The sequence below is a fragment of the Fundulus heteroclitus genome, chromosome 3 (assembly GCF_011125445.2).
Source record: "Fundulus heteroclitus isolate FHET01 chromosome 3, MU-UCD_Fhet_4.1, whole genome shotgun sequence".
NCBI lineage: Eukaryota > Metazoa > Chordata > Actinopteri > Cyprinodontiformes > Fundulidae > Fundulus > Fundulus heteroclitus.
The window spans coordinates 35624719-35642083 of record NC_046363.1 but is presented as its reverse complement, the minus strand read 5'-3'; the positions used below and the strand labels follow the sequence as shown (position 1 = coordinate 35642083).

General features: G+C 39.8%; 1 protein-coding gene across 3 annotated transcripts in view; it reads right to left on the bottom strand.

Annotated features, from left to right (window-relative positions):
- cadm4 (cell adhesion molecule 4) overlaps positions 1 to 17365 on the bottom strand; it is a 297768-nt gene that overhangs the window by 198517 nt on the left and 81886 nt on the right. The gene's annotated exons all lie outside the window — the stretch shown is intronic.

Below are 17365 nucleotides of genomic sequence, written 5' to 3'. Positions count from 1 at the left end.
AGGCTGGAGGTGAGACAGGGGTTAATTTAGTGCTTTAAACAGGACAACCGATTGGATTACCGGCCCTGAAGACCAGGCAGCCACTCTAAGAATTAAAAAGGACACACCTCAAACACATGGACAACCCGAATTAGTCTCCCACCCTCTCGCACTCCAATTACTATGCCGCTCATGGAGCCAAGCGTTTGCAGGGGCGCGTAGGGAGGCCAAACAGGGTTTGCTTTGTGTAGTCAAACCCCATTCAACTTAAGCAAATACGAAGGGTTTTGTTTTTTAAAGTGAATAGTATTGAGCTTTCCAAAAATGAACAAGGGTGAGCAAAACAGATGAAGGTTAAAATAATACCCTCATATACCCCCCCACCTACCCCCAACATTCACACACACACACACACACACACACACACACACACAGAAATACACGTCACGACAAGATGAAAGAAAGTGGACGGGATGGAGGGGGTGATTGATTTTCATGCAGCTCTAAAGCAGATCCCTCTGGAGGTCTGGATAACGAGTGAGAAATGGATGTGGGCAAAAAAAAAGGCTGGGCATTTAAAAAGACAGAGAAACACAGAATACCCGAACAAGATACAGTGAGCTGCAAAAGTATTCGCACCCCTTGTATTGTTTTCGCCCACATTTTTCACGTTCCGACCACAGCCTCCACTGGATTTTATTGGGATTTAACGTGACAGGTCAACTCAAAGTAGGACGTAAAATTATGCGTTTTCAGCATTTTGTACGCAGTCTTTCAATTATGTCTTTGTAAGTTTGTGCATCTAGAGAATGAACGTTTCTAGACCATTCTTCTTCCCAAAAAGGCTCAGGCTCAGTCACAAAGAACAAAGACCGTCCATGAACATAGATTTTTAAGTCCTGCCACAGATTTTCAACAGGAAGTTGATCTGTACTTTGACTGAGCCATTCTGACACATGAATATGTTTTAATAATTGAACTTTATTGATCTCACAATGGAGAAATTCACTTCTGCATCTTAACCCATCCCCTTGAGGAGCAGTGGGCTGCCACTGTGCAGCGCCTGGGGAGCAATCGGGGGTTAAGGGTCTTGCTCAGGGACCCAGAGTGCAGGCAGTGGGAGTTGAACTCAGAACCTCTGGGACCCAAGCTCAACACTCTAACCAGTAGGCCACCATTCCCTTATTTCTAACCTAAAGTACAGTATTACATTGTAGCTCTGACTGTATGGTCCTTCTGGACTGTTAAATTTCATCTAATCTTGTGTCTTTTGTAGCTTCTGACATGTTTTCTCCATCCAGCTTCCAGTGATCTATACCCACGTTCCCTATTCCTGCTGAAGAAACCTTCCCCACAGCATGATGCTGCCACAACCATATTTCATCTTGGCGCGAGTGTCTGCCGGATGATCCACTGTTGTCCTCCACACGTGATGTTTTGCATGTGGTCCAATGACTGTTCGTTTATGGTTTCATTTAACCAAGTCTCCATGTGTTCGCTATGTCTGTGATATGGCTTGTGGTAAATTTTAGTGGATCTTCTTGTGGCATCTTCACGAGAATTTCTGTTAAATCCAGGTAAATCTCTACACCTCCTCTAAAGTTACCAAGGGCCTCTTGACTACTTTTGCAATCGATGCTCTCTATGGCAGTTTTGTTGGGAGGCAATCTCATGATGAGTTTGCAATTGTGCCATACAAGATTGCATGAGCAGTGCTCAGTGAGATGTTCATAGCTTGGGTTACGGTCATAGTACTGCTCATCCAGAACTTTCTTAATGGCCTATGGAGTGTTTCTTGGTCTTTGTGATGCAGATTATTTTCTAATGTCCTCTAGCAAACCTCTAAGGCCGTTACTGAACAGGGAGAGATTAAATCAAACACAGGTGGAGTCTATTTGGATAATTTGGTAACTTCAAAAGGCATTGAAATAGATTTTATCTAGGGGTGTCAGGAGTCAACGACAGCATGCCAAACCTTCACATTTTGACATTTCTAACATTATTTTTCATTTTTCCTACACTTCACAATCAAGTGCTACTTTGAGTTGATCTAAGACATAAAATCACAATTTAGAGATGGGTCTTAACCATCCCCATGCGAGAAAATAGAGGAGCGAAGCTCTGTAATTTCATCTTCTTTAGCGTCTAGTACGCATTTGATTTTTTTTTTCTTACTAATGTGTGTGCCATTCAGCATCTTTCAGTGTCTTTTTAACCAAGTTACAAAAAGAAACATACTTTTGGACTGGAATGTTTTAAAAAAATGAACAGAAAACAATACACAAAAATGCTGCTGTTGAAGGAAAGACAAGGCATTAAAGAAAAGGTGAGTGTGGAGTGCAACAAAAAAACTCGGTGTACCAGAGTTCGAAAATCACCAGAGAGATTGGAAAAAAGGTGTGTTTGTGTGCAGGTGATTGGCTGCCTATCACCTTGTCAGCGTGTGTGGTGGAGTCCTCACAAGCATGTGTGCTAGCAAGAAAGGACAGCTACGGAGCTGGAGCAAGAGGTTGGTTGGCAGGGGGTGAATCAGACCAGGATAAAGGGCTTTACTGCCAGGAATCTCATACTAATAAAACCCAGCTGGACACTGGGGTTCAACCTTGGAGGTGAGAGATGACAAAACGGAACAAGGAACATGCAGCAGTGATAGGAATGGAGAACAGAAAAAAAAGGCAACTGAGAGAGATTAAGGCAAACGTTTAAGAAAGAGGGGGGGTGGGGGATCATCATTCAGGCTGACACATTCACACAGCCTCTGAAACTTCCTAAGGAAACAAAAGAAACAGGCTGGTACAAAGGAATTTCAGACAGGACCACAAAGCAAGAGAAAGGTGAGAGAAACAAGAATAGGATAAATGTAAAAAAAAAAGAAGAGGAGAAACAAATGTGGGTGGCCGAGGGGTGTTCAAGGAGCAGGATGAAGGTAGGATGAGAGGGGGGAGAAGAAGGAAGAGAAATGAGAGCAAGGCCGCACAATGTTTGTTGATATCCCATTTTCCACAGGAAAGATGAAAGAGAGAAAGAGGGGATTAGAAAAGAGTGGGCAGAGGAGACGAATGAGCTGGAGATATGAAAAACGAGGGGGGGGGCAGAGACAAAAAAACGAAAGACCGAGCAGGGAACGAGGAAACGGGAAGGTTGGAATGGAAATGCCAGAAAAGAAAGAAAAGGGGGGCAAGGGGAGAGTTCGACTCCACTAATCTGCAGTGGGGGGGGGAATGTTTGTGACGCGAGAGAGTCATCATTACTGCAATCTAAAAATAACATTGGCATTGGGCACCAGTGGCCTGAGAAATGGGGCGAGAGCAGAGAAAGAGGTAATTACAGCAGGCCTATTAGCATGCACGATGCCCTCATTAAATATTCACATAGGAAACTGGGACTGAGGAATAATGTTTCTGGGCAAATGCCAGGCATACCGCCTGCCATCCAGCCCTGAAAACTATTTGGTCATGCAGACAGCAGCGAAGACAAGAGGGAGGCTACCGAGTCATCCATCAGCTCAGGACAAAACACGCACAAATAGGAAAACACAAAAACACAAGTAAAAGGTGGCCATGCATTTAGTTCTTCCTACACACGTATTTAATGAAACCCAGTCAATTTTCTTAGAACGCAACATAATTAAAATGAAAATGTACATTAGCAGAATAAACAGAACCCAGGGGAATAGTTAGGGAACATTGAGCTCAACTGAGCTAAGTAATTAAGTTACAGTCAAAAATAAAGCTTATTGTGCTAAAGTCTTTGTTTCTCCTACTCTTTCTCAATGCAGCTACTAGTTAGGGGCATACGGTGCAGGTCACACGTTTAAATTCACTCATAAAGCTCAGTGTGCATCCAGCTTTCATGCAGATGATAAGTTTTGGGCCCTTAGAAATGTTAAATTGATTGTGGAATTTCCCTTTTTTTCGAAAATAGTCTTTTTATATCCACACAACCCCCATAATATTATGTTGAACATCCTTTGGCAAAGTGCAGTAAAATCACTCATTTTAAAGCAATACGTTTCTGGTAATTCTGGCAGGAATTTTCACCCTTCTTCTGATCACAGACAGCACAGTTAATTTAATTAGGCATAAGAATGGTCCTTACATTTTTCTTGCAACTGATATTAAGGACTTTCCAACGGCTTAATGCTAGCCTTTTTCATCTGTTCCAAAAGTTTCATCCATCTAAGTCAAAGTTCTCTTCCTTACGTACATGAACTATTTTCTCTTGCTGCCAGCGGTTCTGGTGCAATACACAGCATGAGGCTGCCACCACCGTGACTGACAGTCGGCACCTTGTTCTGCAGTTTTAAAGCCACGCCTTCAGTTTGAATGTATCCGTTGTCGGTCGGCACTCTTTCAGTCCGTATGGATGCTGCAGCTTGCTTCACTGTTGACAGTGACATTGAGGTTCAAGTGGCTTCCAGTTTATAATAGGCTTGAGCCTTGGTGATTGCTAGTTTGTTTTTAAAATGCCCTAACTCATTTAATTTTATCTTAGTTGGACATTGGAAACATTTCCACAGGAAAATGAACCTGAAAGCATTTCCAAACTGGTCCTGTAATAACTAAATCAGGCCAAAGCAAAGCTTCTGGAATGGCCCTGAGCTCAACCTCACAGAAAATGTACTAGGTTTAAAAGGTGGCAAGAAACCAAACATTTTAATTAAATTTTACTAATTCTGCCAAGATAAGTGGACAAAAAAAAAACTAGTAAGATCAAGGCCAGGACCTTTTTTATCGCAACCCAATGCTGTGTAGTTTTTCCTCATTTCTTAAGCACTTGCAGACAAGGTGACTCGTGTAAAAAAAAAAAATCGCCCATCATGATTGAAGCACCTCGCCACAATCCAGCGTTTGGAATTATGCCTTATTCAGCCTAATTTAGCAAATGTTCTTTGTTAATATGGAAACCTATATCTATTCTATGTCTTATACCTAAACCTACACCTTCTACCTAACTTGAAATCTGTTCGGCAGCAGAAACACAAATAATCAACATTTTAATACATCATTGCAAAAAATTTGCGACATTAGTAGGGCTGTATGTACATAATGTGTTTGAACTTTTCTATATATTTCTGGCCCTCTGTGAATTAGAAAGAAAATCACAACACGCTGAAACGTTTGCTCACAGTTCTTGTTTAAAAATTCATAGAAGTTGTATCTTGTATTATCAGTCCACACAACCTGCGGCCCCACAACAAAAACAACATGTAAAATAATTCAAATGCATCAATAAGCGCCTTAAATTATTATAAATTCATCCTGATGGTGAGTGCATGCAATGTCTGACCAGCATTCACATGTTCTATAAGCAGTGTTTAGGCGCTAGAATTTAAGCTGTTTTTGTTCACTCAAACTCCCACGGACACTGCGATCCAAGCAGCCATAAAGTGAATCAGCAGGCAGATGAACAGCCAGACAGCCACTCTGTCTAAGGAACAGCAGAAATAGCTCTGCTAAAATAACACCATGTCCCAAACTACAAGTTGCAAAGTTGGTACTCAAGTCAGGGACACACGGGGAGCAACAAGTGCGCAGCTTCCACACACACAGGCAAAAGGCTCATTGAGTACTGGAGATCGACCAGCAGATGAAAACAGAAACGGTGTTCTCACCGTTATAAGCAGACTCAAGCAGAGACGCAAATCTACACGGACGTTTTGACACAACATTTCGCCGGCACTCCAGACCATCAAAGCGAACGCACTCAGACAAGCCCAGTGTGCCTTTAAACTCTCGGAGACACAGTGACATTAATCCTCTCTGACATTTTGACACAAATTCAGAGCAGAATGAATAAACACACATCCACGACACACCTGCGACTCAACACAAAGACGTGTGGCATTGACACGAGCAGACTGTCTGACACAGAAACAGATAAGACGCTCTCCTTCTGACTGCACGCGTGGCACACACAGTAAGCGACGCAATTAAGCATAAAGGCACCGCAAACAAACAGATGGGCGAGTGTTATAAGGTGCGTTCGCTCATTAAGTACAAATACAGTAATGTGGAGAGACAGCAACTAATTGTTGAATTCACTGAGAAGGATTGTACAGTTTAATCAATTATTGAAACAAATAGCCCATTGTGACTGATTGAAAATGCTTTTGAATGTACCTGATGTTAGTACTCCTTACCTAGAAGCATATGCATAACAGTTTTTTTTTTTTTTTTTTAGAAAATCCAGTGAGATAATCAAAATCCAGTGCAACCCATTGGCTTTAAAAGTAGTTGTACTTATGACCATTGTAAATAAAAAAAATTAATCAATGATAATTAATTAATCATGGCAGAAAGACAGAAAGTACAAGCACTAAGAGAAGATAATACAGTACAACATAGCTTTATTACTGTGTCTATCAGCAAAATAATCTTGCAAATTCTTAGGAAGCACAAAATTATTAGGTAAACTTCAACAGAAAAATAAGATGAAGACCAAAACCTAACTAAGCATTTTAAAAAGTAGTTCTGGTTGCAAAGGTAAATTGATTTATATCACACGTGCAACAGCAGTTCTTGTCTCTGGGGTGAAAGTTACTGGCATCTTTCAGAAATTGTCTCATTTATGCATTCACAACAAGTGAGAGGATAAAGTCAAAGACTACACCACGATGTGTGCTTGGTGATACCAAAAGCTAGTACCACCTGGACATGTTAGCCACTTTTAACCCAAATTAAATGTCGTGTGATACAGACCCAGCTCAGCTAGCTAGAAAGGCAGTAACACAAGGAGTAAACACTTAGTAGGGCTCACCAGTTTCATCAGGCAACATCAAACAGAAGAGCGACCAGTGGACGCGACCAGTGGACGCTACGGAATTAATTATGTTTATATATATATATATATATATATATATATATATATATATATATATATATATATATATATATACTTGAACTCCTCCACCCAAGTGGCTGGGGAGAGGGACGTCTGGGCCTCCCTACTGAAGCTGCTACCCCCGCGACCCGACCCCGGATAAGCGGAAGACGACGGACGGACGGACGGACGGATATATATATATATATATATATATATATATAATCTGCAATTATTTTTATTTGATTTAGAAAACACAATACTTCAATTCTGATTTAAACCATCAGAAATCCCTATAAACTCACATTGCAATTGTATCAGTTGGATGAATTCCACTGAAAACATTAAGTAAACATAACAACATTCCAGTTAGAGGTGCAGGTATATCAGTGTATTATACACTGGATGTTTATAGCCACAAAAAAAACACTTCACTGCTGATTATAAAAGATATATATACTATTGCTGGGTTTTTTTTCTAATATAGTTTCACCAATGGCTTTTAGAAACTGTCAGTTGAAAGCGCTTGAGAAAATTATGGAAAAACAGACACATAAAGTCAATAACAGAGCTGGGTTCCCATACTAAATTAACCACAATCACACCTTGGCACACTCTCACCGCCAGCTTCCCCGAAACTAACAAGTACAAACATGACCTCGCCTTGTCCCTGAGAAAAATCACAACGGCGAGTTGGCATACAGTGAAACAGCTCAGTGCCAAGCATGGACACCCACACGCAGCATACCTGCAGCACACTGACATGTGCATGCAAATGCAGGGAGCTGGGAAATGGAGAACAGTGTATCAGAATTAGCAATCAGTGACAACAGTCAGGGTCTGTGATTGTATGAGAGCCATCTGGCCCCATTGCCAGCAGTAACCCTCAGTTGCACGTGTTCACAGTTCATAACCTATTAGGCGTGAATAGCATTTACACAAGACTTAAAACAGCAGCCACTATCTTAGTATTTGTTATGTTTGTATGTGTTGCAACCTGCTTTTCTTTTCTTCTTTCTCCAACTCCTAAGCACTTAACGTGATCTGTGAGAGCTTTCTCTAAGCTTCTTTCATATGATTAAGTGCATATGCAAATAATAAAAGCTTCCTTGCTTTGATATATATATATATGCTCTCTGAAATATAATTTACAATACTGACAACAAGACAATTTTTTTTATTTTGCCTTCTCTTCATAGGTTACATGTTTGTACAATTCAGACTTTACCGGTCTGGTCCCAGAGGGACATGCCTGAAAAACGTTGAAAGGGGAAGGCATCCAGGGGGCAACCATCTCAAATTACTTTTTTTTTTGTGCTACAGAGGAGCAGAAGCTCTACTCTAAGCTCCCCTGGATTAGAAGTTTCTCGCCCTCTCTCGAAGTCTAAGTCCAGCCACCTAACGGACGAAGCGTATTGTAATTGCTTTGGATGAGAGATTGTGTTTTGTTGGCCATGAACCATATCGTATGACCAAAGGTGAGGGTCAAAACATAGGCAAACCCGGTAAATAGGGCTTTTCTTGTTGGCTCAGCTCTTTCTTCACCATGACAAACTGCAGTGGAGCCAACATCATTGCAATTGAGACCCCAATCTGTTTATCCATCTCTAGCTCCAGCCTACCACAGCTCCTTAGGGGAGCAATATGTGAAATTTCATTATTTTAGATAAAAAGAACTAGAAGTATCCTCTCAGATGGACTATGGTATGACATCACACACCAACTCTCTGTGTTGTTCTCCCATCTCTTGTTTACAAAGCCAGGCCGGCCATGAATGCATGTATGTGCATGTGAACAGCTGCCACTCAGGGCTTAGTCCCTCCCTGCCCATAAAATGCCATCATCAGAGCAGTGTATCGTATGAGCAAAATGGCGGAGAGTGCATTCAGCGCATCGAAACATTCTCTTGCTAACAGCATTATAAAGTTATGAGTTACTTACATCTTCACTAGACATTTGCTGTGTATTTATCTTTTGCAAATATGTGCAAACTAGACGACAGGAGCAGGGGAAAGGGAGGTTGCAGCTGGAGTGGAGGGTAGAGTGATGTGTGGCTTGTCACACATCTTGTTTTGGTCTAAAGACAGTGCTCAACAGCCCACCAAGTGGTGAAATTTTGGTTATTGCTCCGTTAACAAGACACCGAGATACCTGAACTCTTCTCATTGCAACAGAGACTGGTCGACATCCTGAATGCAATCCACCTTTTTCAGACTAAAACTTGTGGTAATAAAAACGTAGGAGCACAGCATACAGAACCGCATCACTTGAGAAACGCAAAGATGAGGCCCAGACATTCCCAATCAAGAGTCCCTGCTCATCATGACTCTGTACTAATATACTGTTTCCGAAACACTCTGGTCTATCCTGCGCTGGGAAAAGGCGTAACTATGTAGAAATGTGGAAACAGCTTTTGCTTTAGTTAGGCTCAGACTAAATATCACTTAAATTCAATCCAGTTATCCCATGGACCCTTTATACCTTCAGAAATTTCAAAGTTTTCCCCAACAGGATGCTTTGCTCTCAGACTGTAGGCTGGCTAGTGCAGGTCCTCTCTTAATGAACTAGTTTACAGTATGGGTTCATAAACCCTTCCAGTCCTTGAGACAACGCTTCAAACTTTACTTAATATCTTTGAAGGCCCTTTATTTCTATTACTTTGCGTACCCAATCCCTCAAACCCCCCCCCCCCCCCCCCCCCACACACACACACACACACACACACACACACACACACACACACACACACCCTACGGCCCATTCTTTCTAGCCCAAGTAAATTGAGGCAGATGGCTGCCCTTACCCAGACTGGTTCTTCTTGAGGTCCTTTTCTGTTAAACTGGGCAGACATAAAATATGAATTAATGTGTGATTTTGTATACCTGGTGTTTATTTTCCTCTTTCTCATAAATAAGTGGGGGAGTTTGTCTCAAAGAGGTAATAGATCAAATCCTTTTTATTTACTCAGGGGAGGGTTTTACAGTGCTGCATTTTTCCCCCTCCCCGTTACCACTGAATGTAAAATTGTTATGGCACACAGATATCTTGACACCGGGGGATGAGGCAGAATGTTCTGGCAGACTAAATAAAAAGTTTGAAAAGAAACAGAAAAATAGATAACATACTAAAAAAAAAATGCAAATAAGGCATCCTCGGCCTCTTCAAGACTCTCCATGATTAAAGTTGATGAACAACATAGGTTGGTAGATGTAGAGCAGACGTACAACTTTCCCCACACATAAGTGCAAATTAGGGCTGCACAATTAATCGCATTTGCAATATAATCGCAATTTAAAAAGAAACGCAATTTCTAAATCGCAGAGGTCTGCAATTTTTTGCTATGTAACAGTTAAAGGATAAGACGCGTCCTTTAGGTGTTGGTAATAAGTTTAAAGTGGGGTTTCCTCCACATGAAAGGGAAGAGAGTTGCAGCAGTGAGATAATCTAATTCTATTATTTATTATCAGTTTGTATGTCAGCAACCAAAGGGAAGACACTGTCACTGGATAGTTAGTTAGTTAGTTAGTTAGTTACTGCCTTGTTTATATTACAAGCAGGGGCAACATTATGTCCCTTGCTAGAGCAGTCGCCGTAAAACATTATTTAACTACACTATAAAAAATAAAGATACATTGATAACACAGTTAACATTTCAAACAGTGTTTAAAATCATAAATCACTGATTAGCATGGTTAGCCAGCAATACAAAAGCAGCAATCACCAGGTTTTCACTCAGTAATGTCTTATTTTAACCATGATGTTTGCAAAAAAAAAAAAAAAAGATTAGGTTAAAAGCTCACAAAGATGAAGAAAGTCAAGTTAGCTGTGAACCGTTCAGCCTTCTTGTTACACTGAAAAAAGATGGTGTCTCAACAAGCCTGTAACCAAGCTGGAAATAAGCCAGTCCCGGTCTTTTTTTTACAAAAAAGCTAAAAAAAAAAAAGGAAGTAAAAAACCACAACAGTAGCAGACAAGAAAAACAAATACAAGTTGAACATTTGAAAAAAAAAAAAAAGAGGAAAAGAAATGCACAGCCAAACCTAAATCTTAGGTATCTTTCAAACATTTGAAAATCATAAACACATATCCTCGTCATTCTGAAGCTATGTTGGCACAGAATAACACAAAGGTTCAGAATAAAAACCCTTTAACCAAAATCAGTGTGATTAGCCTAAAGAGGTTACATCCCCCTTCTGAGCGATACAATGCAGCTACAATTCCCAGATCTCTCCATCTACAGACCAGACAAAGACCGACAGTACATCCACAGTCTTACGCATTCACGGAATAAATCTTCTTACATAAGAGCCCTACATGGCTAAGTGTTTGTGCGGCGCCTCAAACTGTGGATGTGCACGCACACAGGAGTCACATTGTGCGAAGAGGAGTCACTCCTTTGTGTCATAGTTTCTCAGCCATACGTCCCTTGCCATGTGTTGTGGTACAGGTGCACGTCTGTGTTTATGTCATCTGTAAAGCTTCACTCAGCGCGCTGCAATGCAGGGTCTCAAATGCCGATCCTATAAATGACACGAGCAAAGGTGCTCGAATCTGGCGGGGTGGCAAAGGTCACTCAGGCATGTGTGGAAAAGGTCGAACAGGAAAGTACAAAAGAAACACATAATGAAATTCCTTTCTTTCTAGTTCATGAAGCCCCAGTGAAAGAGAAAAAAAATGCAGTTTGTTCTCTCAGTTCACAGAACAACACTCTGGTTTGTTCCCCCAGCTGCTGCAGATGCACGCATTGGCTGACTGATGGTTTGAAAGGACAATGTAATTGGGTTTTGTAAGAGCCTCTTCCCTGGGGAACTGCCCCATGTTTGCTTGTGTGATATCTGTGACACAGAATGACTTGCCTGTTGAAAAACTACTAAAATTTAGATGTAAAATCCCCCCCACAAAATTCAGCGAAACAGCATAATAACTATTGCAGTTGATAGCCAATAGCCAAATGGTTATGATATCGACACATAGCTAGCAATTTGTCAACGTAACGAATATATATATATATATATATATATATATATATATATATATATATATATATATATATATATATATATATATATATATATATATATATATTTCAGGGTTCCTAAGGATATGTTGCCTTTTATTAAACCCAGAGAAATATGGCATAAAAAGCTGAAAAAAGAATAAATACACCAGTGATCTCACGTAGCACCATTTATCTTCACAGCTACCCCGAGAAAGTGGCCTGGCTGGCACAAACTTCACATTCTGGTAAAGGGAAAGAAAAACCCCTGCATTTTTTGTATTTCTCTAATCTAATCACAATGATCTTGGGCAACCTGCCCAGGATACACAATGCAAAGAAGACTGTGGGAACAAAATTGTTTTGTTTTTTTTTTGCTTCTTTTTTTTCTCTCTTCTTTAGAACAGTAGCCAAGAATGAATAACTAGACCTGTTCAACCATCATGTTTTTGTTTGAACATGTTTATATGTTATTCTATTTATTTATTTATTGTAGAGTTCTTCGAAATTTTTAAACCACCTGAAGTTTCCACAGATGTTTGGCAGTTTTCCTTTCCAATTACTTCACCCTTTTTTAACCTAATTACTTATCTAATTGAATCACTGACCACCTAACATTAAATGGAATTGTGACCTTTTCTTTCAATTGATTAAGACATAAAGTTAAATACCCAAGCAGGACTTAGAACAATGATAGTGATACAGACTTCTTGATTTTGACCTACAGAGACTCTAATCATTTGCCCACGTCAACAAACAAGCCAGTATGAATTAGCCAAAATAAAGCTTTGTTTATTACTAAGCTGTTAAATAATTACAACAAAAACAGTTTCTCAAAATGCAGTTTTGTATATATAGAGCGCCATTATTGTGACAAGAAGCGCAAGCTATTTGTCTCTCAGATTCTATCAACGAAGTCCACATTTGATAATGTTCTGATTTGTTATCCATCACCTCGTTCAAGCTTTTGCTCAGAGAAACAGAAAGTGTGTCTGAACACAGAAATATACTCTCAGAAAAAAAAATTGCACCTGTTCTGAAAAGAAAGGTGGACAACAACAAGTGGCGAACCAATGTAAGGCATCTTTCCTTATCATGTTGCTATTGATCTGGTATTGAGAACCGTTGTGTTTTCTCCCCTACTACTGTTCCTCCTCGCTCTTGAATTTTGCTGATAAGATAGTTTGATTTTATTTCTTATTTGTCAATTAGATTTTTGTTTGGTTTATCTGCTTTAGTTTTTTGTTAACTGAGCATGTAGATATTAATACACTGGATTTTGTTCTCTATACAATTGTTTATATATCATGTTGAGTTTTTTAAAAAAATATTGATCCTTTTTATTTCAAGTGTTAACTAAACTGATTGGTCAAAAAACATCCTTGAGATAGATTTTTGATCCAATATCAGACTGATAATGACACTTACATATGCACATTAATAAATATTATCATATTTGGATGTGTTTTAATAAGTTAACCTTTTTTAAAGGCCCATCTCCAGCATTTCTTTCCAATGTCGCTTCATGCTTGCTCAGTATGAGGGATTGCTGCAAAGCCATGGACAATGCAGACGACTCTCCCTGTAACTCAACGCTTCTTCAGGAGTGAATGCTGCTTGTCGGGACTTTGATGCAATCAACTGGTTCCCTTATATAGGACATTTTTGACCAATCTGTGTAATCTGACCCAATCTGTATAATATGATTGAATTTGACTTTGTAAAGTGCCTTGAGATGACATGTTTCATGAATTGGCGCTATATAAATAAAACTGAATTGAATTGAATGTAATAAATGCTGCATATCCAGAGGCGTTTACCCAAATGGAATGGAAACTTTGGAGCCAGCAACACAATGATATTTGATGGGGTGAGGTGAATATACTTAATTACCAGTGGACGTGCTGACTTGTCAAAGCATGAAAAGCACCATTGTAATGAATGACATTAATGATGCCTAAGTTCTCATGAGTTCCTCTAGTTCTTTTTAGTGCCTCACAATGTCTTGACAATGAACCAGCATGTTCCCCAGCAGGACCGTACTCGGACCCCCATCTCATTTCCAAATTTGCACGCACTTTAATTCTCCAGCCAAATTTTCGCCTTTCATCTTAGTCCCTTCCACCACATATGAGAACAGGAGGAGGCAAGGTAATAGGCATTAACATAATTGGAAATCCTTCCTTGAGAGCCATTATTTCAAACTGATGTCAATTAAACATGACTCGTGACTGAGATGCATAACAGTCATTGTTTTAGTGCTGCTCGATGCTGTATTTTATCTTCTTTTTTTTGTTAGATGAGCATTGAATACATCGGTGACAAAGTGCTAGACGCATAATCGCATTTAAAGTTTGAGATTAACAAACTATGTATGCATCAGATGTCTCCAATGCCATTAAATCTTCTAATACAGATTCACCGGCGTGTCACACAAGTTCAGAGGATACAAGTTGAGGGATCTTTAAATACTCTTTTTGGAGAATGCTTCTTGATCATCCAGATGCCTTGGTCCTTCTTTTATCCTCTCTTCTCTTCGGCTCACCCCACATGTGTTCTATAGGATTTAGATCTGGGGACTGATATGCCCGTGGTATGTCTACTCAGCAATTTCTGTATTAATGTGGTCATATGTTTTGGATAATTATCATGTTGAACTCCTCAAAGAAAGCTTGTTTCCAGTTTGCAACTAGGCTCCTGGGACTGGTTAAACCATTTAGTTTGAAAAACTGGCCCACAGCATCACAGATCCTCAACCATATTTAACTGTAGGCACCCAGGATGAGGTGGAGAATGTCACTGGGGAGAGGGATATCTAGATTTCCCTAATTACCTGTTATCCCCACAACCTGATCACAGATAAGTGGAAGACAATGGATGGATGGATATTAGCCAAGTGAATCATTTTGTTACTGATTATCTATTTTTTTTTTAATTATCATTATTTTCCAATATGAGATTTCTTCCCAATGTACTAAATGTATTGTATTTTTTTTTTTTTTTTTTACAAATATTTACTAGGTTAAGGAAAGTCATATCAATTCCCAAACCTCGAGTAGCATCTCAGAAAGTGTGGTTCTTTTCTAAAAAGTGGCATGACAAAAAGAGGAAACAGGAGACAGGCACTAAGAAAACAGACCACAGAATATAGTCTCAGGCCTTCAGCCAACATTACACACATTTCCAGCTGTGGCTGGAAGTCCCTGCTATGAAGGAGGGTCCATTTTGTCTTTAATTGGCAGCCACCTGGCAGCCTTATAGCATTTGGTGCCTTTTGATGAGTCATGCCTTTGAGACAGTGGAGAGAATAAAAAATAATGTAATTATTGCTAGAGACGTTCCAATACATTGGCTGGAATAACCTCTGATTGGTTATCAGCAGGTCAGAAAAATAAGATATTCTACAATTTAAGGTCTGTTAACACAAACACTAACGACATGTGTTTTTAAACTTTTATATGAGTTTAATAAAAACAAATCAGACAAAGGGCATTTAAATATAAATAAAAAACACATTCTTTGATGAAAATATGGAAGCAAGATCTTTTAGTTTTATGCTGAGGTCTCAACTACTGTGTCAATTCAAAAGCCGGTTTCTAAGGTTTCAAAACACACCAAAAAAATAAACAAAAAATTAAAAAAATAAAAAATAAATAAAAAAAACAGGCCATGGTGAAACCTTCAAACTGGGAAAATAGTTAAGCGCTATCCTTAAAGACATTTGAAGAATCCGTTAAATAATAACAACTCTCGGCGTGTCTTAACTGTAAAACTCAAACACTGGATAATGCCACAAAAAATATCTATCACAAAAGTCTTTTTACCTACTGCTCATTAGATTAAAAGTCCACACTGGTGTAATGGCAATACGCTACAGTTATCATATCTAGTTATACAAAAATCCACGGTTGTCCCCTTTTAATGTTGTTTTGATAAAGCCGTGGGGCGTTGCAATGGCCAGAGTTGTAGGCAGAAAGAGGGACTCATGCAAGAAGAAAAAAACTGGGAAAAAAAAAAATAACAGAGTGTGAGAAGCCCCCAGATAAAGAGAGAAGTGGTTGTGTTTGGTGAAGATAAGGCCAAGGAACTAAATCACATAGTAAGCGAGGTAGTATGCTATTAAGCAGGACAAATATGCCTATTCAAACAGCTACTTTCACAGTCCAAATGAAAATACGTCAAGGAAAGAGACGGACGGAAGGAGGGGAGGAGGGAGCGAGCGAGGGAGCGATGGGGAGGGTTACAAGATGGAGAAGACAGGGAAGGGTAAAAGGGGCAATGGAGGGAAGGTGCCAGAGATGGATTATGCCCAACAGAGGGAAGGCAAAGAGATAAAGCAGGAAAGGCACCATTTCATTTGTCTAATTATATTTATCTATCTCATGCTCACAAACAAACAGAAGAGACAAATGGTCCTGGCTGAATAAACTAAAGAGTGACGGGGTACAAACAGAAACCACGGCACACAAAGTGCAAACACACATTTTAACCAAAGGCATTCGGCAAGAGCATGACAACACATCCGACGGGAGGCAACGAGAGCAGAAAATATGGGAAGTGAGAAAAGTGGTGGAGAAGTGAAAGAAAGACTAAGTATGAAGAAGATAGTGGGGGCTAAGGGCACAAGCCAGATTGACACTGAAAAATTAATGCGCAATTGCAAAGAGGGATGCGAGCAAGGCTGCAATGGAAAGGGAATGTTTGAGTGACACGAGGATGCAGAGAGAGAATATTGGTCCCAACGCTGACAGATTTAGGGTTACGGTCTATGCGCTACCTCACAGCCACCTTCAAATTCCCCAGACGTCTTCCCTTTTATTTCCTTTTTTGTTTTGTTTTTTCAAGTTTGTCTGCTGACACCCGCTTTCCCTTTCTATTCCCATTCCATGTGTTCTTCTTTTGAATTTTTCCGTTCCCTTTCTCCTCTGTGACTCGTTCTATTTTGGTGTTACTGGATCTCAGTGTTGCGTTTGACACACTTGTTCATAGCATACAGAATGACCGACTGGAAAAAAAGTGGGTGGGATTCTCTGATACTGTGCTAGATTGATTCAGATCTTAACGAGCGTGATGGGGAAAACACTCAGTCATGTAGAAATTATAATTCTACCCATTCAACTTTCAAATGTGAGGGTAAGCAAAGGCTCCATTTTCCAGCAACATTGAAGTATATGTGCCCCTAACTACCTTATTCAGATTTTGGAGTACTATATCTCCTACCATATATATGCTGACAACACACATTGCAATATTCTCGTATGACCACTTGGCAACCGTCCTTAATACTCATTGATCCATGCATCAGCAATATAAATAAGTGAACGGGTTGGAATATCCAGAAAAAGAGAGACGTTTTATTTTTTGGTCCCAAAAATGAAGAGAGATCAGCGCTCAACTAGACTCAAAGAGGCTAAAGACCACCTAGCATGGTGCACACTAAGGTGTCATTATGCATTCAGACCGTAAGTCTATAACTAAAATAGCCCACCTCCATCTTAAATACTTGTCAAAAATTTAAGGGATTCCAGTTGAAACAGGACAACATACAAATGGTGCATGCTTTTATTT